Here is an 8163-nt window from a genome sequence, read left to right on the forward strand (position 1 = left end):
TCAACAATCGTTATAAGCGACTGAATAAAATGATATTTCATTCCCATCTCCTTCGTGTACAAAATAATTTAAAAATCAACCCTAAAAGCTTCTGGAACTACGTGAACGAACAGAGAAAGGGATCAGGACTACCCAACCAGATGTTTCTTGGTGACGTGGAATCATCCGTGTTGCCTAACATTTGTAACCTATTTAAATCACATTTCAGCAATGTATTTTCTGATGAAACCTTATCGAATGATCAGATCTCCGAAGTTATCATTACTGTTCCTCGTCGTTCCCCGATTGGCCTTCATCCAATCATAACGACAGCTAACAAAGCGTGTTCTAAAATGAAACTATCTTCTAACGCTGGTCCTGATGGTATTCCTTCTTTTGTATTGAAAAAGTGCTCGAACAGCCTTCTGATTCCACTGTTGATGCTGTTTAATATCTCATTCAATTCAGGAACTTTTCCGGATATTTGGAAAACATCATATATTTTTCCTGTGTTCAAGAAGGGAAATAAAGCTGATGTATCTAATTATCGTGGGATAGCCGCACTATGCGCTGTGTTTAAGTTACTTGAAAATATAGCTCTGGACTTCATCTCGGAAACACAACACGGTTTTATGCCAAAACGATCAACTACAACGAACTTATTGTCTTATACATCTTTTATAATTCGATCCATAGAAGCGCGCATTCAAGTTGACGCTATCTATACGGATTTCTCCGCAGCCACCAAATTGCGGTTGCTAAACTCGACAAACTTGGATGCAGTGGATCTTTACTCAACTGGCTTCAATCATATTGAAAATCGGTGAATGCATTACAACACCGCTTACTGTAGGTTCTTGAGTCCCTCAAGGCAGTCACTTGGGACCATTTTTATTCTTGCTCTACCTCAATGATCTCAACTGCCACAAACTATCTGTCGCATATGATTTTAAGCTATATCATCTAGTAAGATCGCTCGACGACACTATATTTTTACAGTCACAGCTTGAATCATGCGTGAACTGGTGTAACGACAATAGAATGGTTTTAAATGCCTCGAAATGTTCCGTTACGTCGTTTACTCGCAAACACTCGCTATTTAGCTACGACTATAACATTTCGCAGATTGTACTGCAACGAGAGTCTACCGTTAAATATTTAGGTATCGTTCTTGATACCAAGTTGAATTTCAAAAGTCATATCGATTATGTGATCTCTAAGGCCTCCAAGCTTTTAGGTTTCGTCTTTCGCATTACCAAGAGCTTTGTCAATGTACATTGTCTTAAAGCATTATATTGTGCTCTAGTCCGCTCGACGCTTGAATATTCAGCTGTTGTCTGGTCAACCCATTATCAAATCGACATTGATCGGATCGAAGCTATTCAACATTAATTTGTTAGATTTGCCCTGCGTAACCTACTATGGAGAGATCCCACTAATCTTCCTAGTTACATAGATCGCTGTAAGCTTATTGATCTTGAACGGTTATTCGTTCGTCGGAATGTCTCCATGGCAACTTTCGTTGCTAGGAGTACGGCGTGCTCCTACCGGCGTATGTGCAAAGGTTCAAACTGTGCGGAATTTTTGTCATGTATGACCTCTTTACACCGACAAAAGCTGAATTGCAGCTGAATGAAATAAAAGTAGTAAAGTAACGGTCAAAACTAGAGGACTCAAGGGGATTACATCATATCAACATGCTCGTGAAAACATGTGTCTAATTAAAACAAATTTTCAATTATGTACTATTAAAATACTTAAACGATGTTGCTACATATGTTCAAATTAGCCATTAACAAATAATTGATTTATAGACGCACAAAATTATAACAGTAAAAGAAAAACACATTTGTCATGAGTTTTACTCCTTGATGCTCGTTTATACCAAACATTTTAGAAAATTAGAATTCTGAATTACTTGTTATCTCATACCACTCATAATTTTATCATAAATTGTTGATCATACTTTTGTTGTTATAGAGATAAATTATGTAGCTGCGTTGAATACAAGAAGGGATATTGAATATTAAGTTCTACCCATTCTTGGCACTTTGGATAAACTTTGAAAAGGCGCCTTTAAGTAAAGTACCGTGTTATCGTAAAAATTAGACAAATTATGCGACTACATCCTGAGCTATGAAAACATATGAAAAAATATTTAATTTTGCGTTTCATCTTTGACTCATCAGTGCGTGGCAGTTTATGTTGAACAACTAGTGCGACCGGACATGCAAGTAATGAATAGTATAGCCATTGTATTTTTTTTTTGTCTGTAGTCTACATTTGTTTGATGAATAAATCAATTGCGTTATGAATTTTCTAACAATCAACGGAGAAGGTCAAATGAATTGGTATGATGTTTAACGCTACGATCCAACTGACACTAAACGTTCTCCAATATTCAGTCCGAACATTTATCAGCTGACATGTAAGACCGCACACCTTCGCGTTGATATAGTAACTGTATGTATAAGAAACACCTAGGTTCGATTAGCTGTATTTTATAAATTTTCGTTGGGTCGAGATGCATTTTATTTTAGCTAAAATTCTATTCCATTTAGAGTAGCTAAAATGCCACAATACTGAATAGCAATATTAATTGGCTTCGTTAGCTTTACTCATCTCAAATGCATCTTCTTGTTCACATTACTGTCGTTTTTCACTTCTGCTGTCTATCAGATAGACTTATGTCTATCATGAATTAGACGAGTAAGCGAACTGGAAAAGAATCATTTTCCTACATACGTAGTTTTCAGAATATTTTTGAAAACTATAAACCCTTTCCCCTTTTGCAATAATCTGTAAATTATAGCTTTAAGCGGTGAATACCATATTGTCAATATTGTTTCAATTTCATCTTTGGAATAAAATAGTTTGAAGTTATGTTATTCTAATGAAATATTGTTTCATGTGTGTTTTTTTCAGATCTGTGTGCGAATGATGATAGACAGGGCGTGTGCGTATCATCCACAAAGTCTACATGAATAGCGTCGAATTATTCGAAACATCAGGATGGAACGATTAATTCAATACGAATACAATAATACAATACAAAAAGTATACACATTTCCGGCGTATGTGGTACCAAATCCAAATTATAAATAAGTACATCATGGAACCAGAGTTTCTAAATCAAGTTATTTTTTGTCCAAGATAAATAAATCTGAAGCATTGAGTTTTTATAGGTATATGTATTGTTAAATCATTTTAAAAAACTAATAAAACTTTTCCCGTTATGTAATGTACAATGCTTCGATTGTAAATAAATCCAATTTCGTAAGTGTTTTTTTATGTCAGAGTCCATTAACATATTGCTTGACAATATAATATTCATGCTGCTGCTAAAAATCATTTAACCATTAAATCAGGATCTAAATAAGTATGCAATAATGCAAAATGATGTATATAAAAAATTTGCTTTGTCTAGATAAATTACATATTTTATATAATATAATAAACTCATAATTATTTCGAATTTCTCCAAGGTTTCATTCATTATATCACACTTGATATTTGCACGTAAGATGAAAATATATATGGAAGTCTATAACAAACCCCTCAGGTTGCACCCATCAATAAAATATCCTTACAGCGAAGTGAACGAGGAAACGTTAAAATTGGGGTAAAATGCACCCCTAAGAAAATGTAGCTATATCTTAACTATAGAGAATAAAACGGAAGATTTTCATGCATGACTATCTTCCGTAATAATTATTTGTCAAAATTACGTACAAATATTCGCTTAATACATTGAAAAATACATTATATATCTTATTTTCTGAACCCCTTAAAAATTGTCTATTGAAATATATGCAGGGCATGACGCCCGATCGTGGAAAACATGAAAAATATACATTCTAAATTACGCGAAGTGACGATTATCTGAACATAGAGGCAGGATGATCTTAAACAACGGGTAAACATCCATCAAAACAACGGATTAAAACTTATGACAACCAAAAAAAAAATGCAAAATGCACCCTCATAAAGCTTCTTCTTCTTCTTTAAGGAAAGCTTTAGACTTTTCGTTGACGAAATATTTGCCAGGGGGAAGATTGTTCACTATTATTCATTAAATTGATAACTGTTATGTTAAGCGAATTCTTGAGCATTTGGCCTCACACAATTCGGGACGTTTTGTCCCCAAAAATATGAGACGATAAATTTGACGATTTTTCTATAAAATTACAAATACATCGTCTGTATTAGAACTAATTTTAGAAACCCGAATGATTGGCAAAGAAGTTCACTGGTTACATAATTAAAATCTTCTTCCTCACCCAAACGAACGGAACGAACATCAAAAAACTACTTATAACAGAGACATAATTGGTTATTTAAAATTTCTCCAGATATGATTGAACCATTGCTACCAAAATTTCATAGTAATGCGTTGTTATGGCGGACTTTCAGTTTCAATAAAATTTCAGTGAAAATTGTTAACTTTTGAGTAAAGGAAAAGGTGCATTATGCCTCGGGGATGCGTTTTACCCCATCTTCCCCTATGTATCAATTTTAACGTTTCCTCGTTATCTATTAGAGAAAGGAAAGATAAAAAAAGGTTTTAATCCACCTAGTGGTGTAATGATGCCTTTCTCATAACAATCATACTATCATATGAACGGCTGAAAGCAAAAGTCGGATAAGTGCAACTTAGTTTGGAAAACCCGTTTAAGTATTTTTGAATGCAAAAACCGGATAAAAACATTGAGCGCAAAAGTCGGACACGGACTTTTAAATGCAAAAACCGTTTAAAAACATTTTTATTGCAAGAACCGGACAAATATACTTTGAATGCAAAAACCGGACAAAAACTTAACCGGTTCTTCCAAAACAAATATATTTATCCGGTTTTTGCATTCAAAGTTATTTTCGGCCAACTGTCGCTGCGGGATAAAGCATGGGTCGCTAGTTTACTACGGGTGGCGTGATACGTAAGCACATTTTCTTTGAGTCTCGTCTTGTTCCGCAGGGAAAAACGAATGTGATTCCATAATTATGTCAACTCTACTCTATAAATTTTAATGGAAACTCTTTGCAATAGAGAATAATCATAAATGTACAAAATTCTTGGTCGAAGATGAAACGTAAAATAAAGCTTGGTAAACATAGTTCGTATCTGTTTTCATACGACGCAACTATATTTTCCATAATGGATGGAACTGATATACTTTATTAATGGCTCGTAGCTATGATGCATAAATGTTCACTAAATTCATAATGTTTTCACCAATTAACAAGCAAACATGTATTAAGGATTACTGGAAAAAATGAAAACAGATATGTGTTTCTTTTGATACTTCTGTTAATCATCTGTGCAGTCAAGTATGCGTATTAGTGGTTTCAATTCGAGGAACATCATAGTTGTATCAGTTCAATTGTGAATATAACAACAGATTTGAAATTTTTATTCAAACGAAATTAGAGTGAAATGTTCAACATCTTCTATTCATTCAATTCATTCAAACCATAAGTTGGAGTAGGATTCACTATCTATGCACAAAAAAAAAAGAAACTTATAACCATGTAAGTCAATAGTAATATGAAATGGACATCAATTTGATTGACAAACATAATCGATATAAAACTAAATACGAATGCATTCATTTTAAATGAATGAAACTTTGTTTTTCAATCAACGCTCAGGTTTGCTTCTTAATTAAAAGAAAAATAAAGCACTGTAAAGTAATTTTGAATTTAATATCCTTTTGAATATGTGTGCATGAAAATAGGCATAATTGTACAAAACATGTTTATGTGTGCATGGCGTTAACTCAAAGGATCGAGTAAAAATCGGAAGGATTGATTCGAAAATTATCTTCACTAAAACACATGTATTTCAAATTTATTTTTTTATTTGTCTTAAATTTGGCATTAAGGCTTGATGATCGGGTATCCTTGCAAAATTTGCATTGTTAGCTCGTAATATTCAATAGTACATTGTAGCCATAAACTGTTAGTTAAAAACAGAGGGAGAGCTTGAGCTTCATTAGATTATCCTAACACAAAAAAACGGTTTCAATGGTCATTGGTTTCAACAGGACGGGGTAACATGCCATACAGTTTGACTAACAATCGATTTGTTATGAAAATTACGAGTCATAACGATGATTTTGATTGGCCCCTGAGATCACCCTATTTGACGCCACAAGACTTTTTTTGTGAGGCTATTTGAAATCCAAGGTATACGCTGAGAAGTCATGAATCATAGCAAAACTCAAAGTCGATTGTTGATAAGGGAAAATGAAACTAGACCAGATGACTTATAAGTTAGACTAATATACCGACAGTCATCTCATTTGTTCATTCGCTTTATTTTTTAGCTAATAACTCGACTTTCAATCAACAAATTGTGATAAAATCGAATTCAAAATCTTTGCTTCGGCTCTAAGAAACAGTATCTCAGAAAAAAGGCTTGAGAATTGAGCAATACTGCTGTTTTATCAACGCGAAAACTCGATGCGAATGATCCTATTTCCATCCATTCCCTTTGGGCCAGTGGCTCGAACAAAGACAGCAGTTCTTACTTTAAGCAATGATTATAGTATACGAGAAGCGAACTGGAGATGAGTTGAACGGGGGTACCGTTACCTTACTATTCGAAACAGTAAACTCAATCACTCGATTTACAATCAAAGGATTGCATGTTATGAGTACATTTAATGAATAGAAGTACCGACATGAATATAGCATAGTTATCAGATATCTATAAAAAGGTTTAAAATATGTTGAATATTTTACTCTAATTTCAAATCTGTTGTTATATTCACAATTGAACTGATACAACTATGATGTTCCTCGAATTGAATCCACTAATACGCATACTTGACTGCACAGATGATTAACAGAAGTATCAAAAGAAACACATATCTGTTTTCATTTTTTCCAGTAATCCTTAATACATGTTTGCTTGTTAATTGGTGAAAACATTATGAATTTAGTGAACATTTATGCATCATAGCTACGAGCTATTAATAAAGTATATCAGTTCCATCCATTATGGAAAATATAGTTGCGTGGTATGAAAACAGATACGAACTATGTTTACCAAGCTATATTTTACGTTTCATCTTCGTACCAAGAATTTTGTACATTTATGATTATTCTCTAATAACCTATTGCAAAGAGTTTCCATTAAAATTTATAGAGTAGAGTTGACATAATTATGGAATCACATTCGTTTTTCCCTGCGGAACAAGACGAGACTCAAAGAAAATGTGCTTACGTATCACGCCACCCGTAGTAAACTAGCGACCCATGCTTTATCCCGCAGCGACAGTTGGCCGAAAATAACTTTGAATGCAAAAACCGGATAAATACATTTGTTTTGGAAGAACCGGTTAAGTTTTTGTCCGGTTTTTGCATTCAAAGTATTTTTGTCCGGTTCTTGCAATAAAAATGTTATTAAACGGTTTTTGCATTTAAAAGTCCGTGTCCGACTTTTGCACTCAATGTTTTTATCCGGTTTTTGCATTCAAAAATACTTAAACGGGTTTTCCAAACTAAATTGCACTTATCCGACTTTTGCTTTCAGCCGTTCATATGATAACTCCGCCCCGTACCATACGCGTTACAGTCTCCTAAAACTAACCGCGGGTGGGAAGAAGCTCAATGATGTCTGCCAGTCGTCGATGCCCTGTCGAGACTCTGGGAGGTATATAGATAGAAGCTATACAAAGATCTTTGCCTCTGATTTTGGTTTGGGAAGCAACTACTTCAATACCCGGAATCGAGGGAAGGTTAATTCGATAAAATGAATAGCACTTTTTGATTCCTTAATGTACCCCTCCATAGGAGCCTCCTCGATCCAGACACATAATATTGAAATTGTGGAAGTCAAAGTTTATATTTGAAGTAAGCCATGTTTCACACAATGAAAATACATCGCACTTACGTGAATTTACCAAAAATTTGAAAGAATACAATTTTGGGTGATACTACTGCAATTCCACTGCAGTATAGTGATCATACTCTCGATTTCAGTAGGAATTTTAGTCTTGAAGTTAAGTACCTTGATGTGAGTCACTCATAAGCGTACGCGAAGGAGTGCGAGTAAGACAGAATACGTCTCGCCATCGCTCCATGCTGCGTGCACTGGGCTCTCGCTCTATTAGCAACACTGGTTTAAATGTCATATGCACATGTAGTTCACAAATTACATGTGTAAATAATGTTATTAAAATA

General features: G+C 34.3%; 1 protein-coding gene across 4 annotated transcripts in view; it reads left to right on the forward strand.

The window, feature by feature from the left end:
* The window catches only part of LOC131440669 (syntaxin-binding protein 5), a 444075-nt gene extending 440621 nt beyond the window's left edge, over positions 1-3454 (forward strand). For all 4 annotated transcript variants that reach the window (XM_058612147.1, XM_058612149.1, XM_058612148.1 and 1 more), the window contains one exon: positions 2905-3454. The gene's annotated coding sequence lies outside the window, so the exon portion shown is untranslated. The remainder of the gene's footprint in view (positions 1-2904) is intronic.
* The last annotated feature ends 4709 nt before the right edge of the window (positions 3455-8163 follow it).

This window comes from Malaya genurostris, chromosome 1 (genome assembly GCF_030247185.1).
Source record: "Malaya genurostris strain Urasoe2022 chromosome 1, Malgen_1.1, whole genome shotgun sequence".
NCBI lineage: Eukaryota > Metazoa > Arthropoda > Insecta > Diptera > Culicidae > Malaya > Malaya genurostris.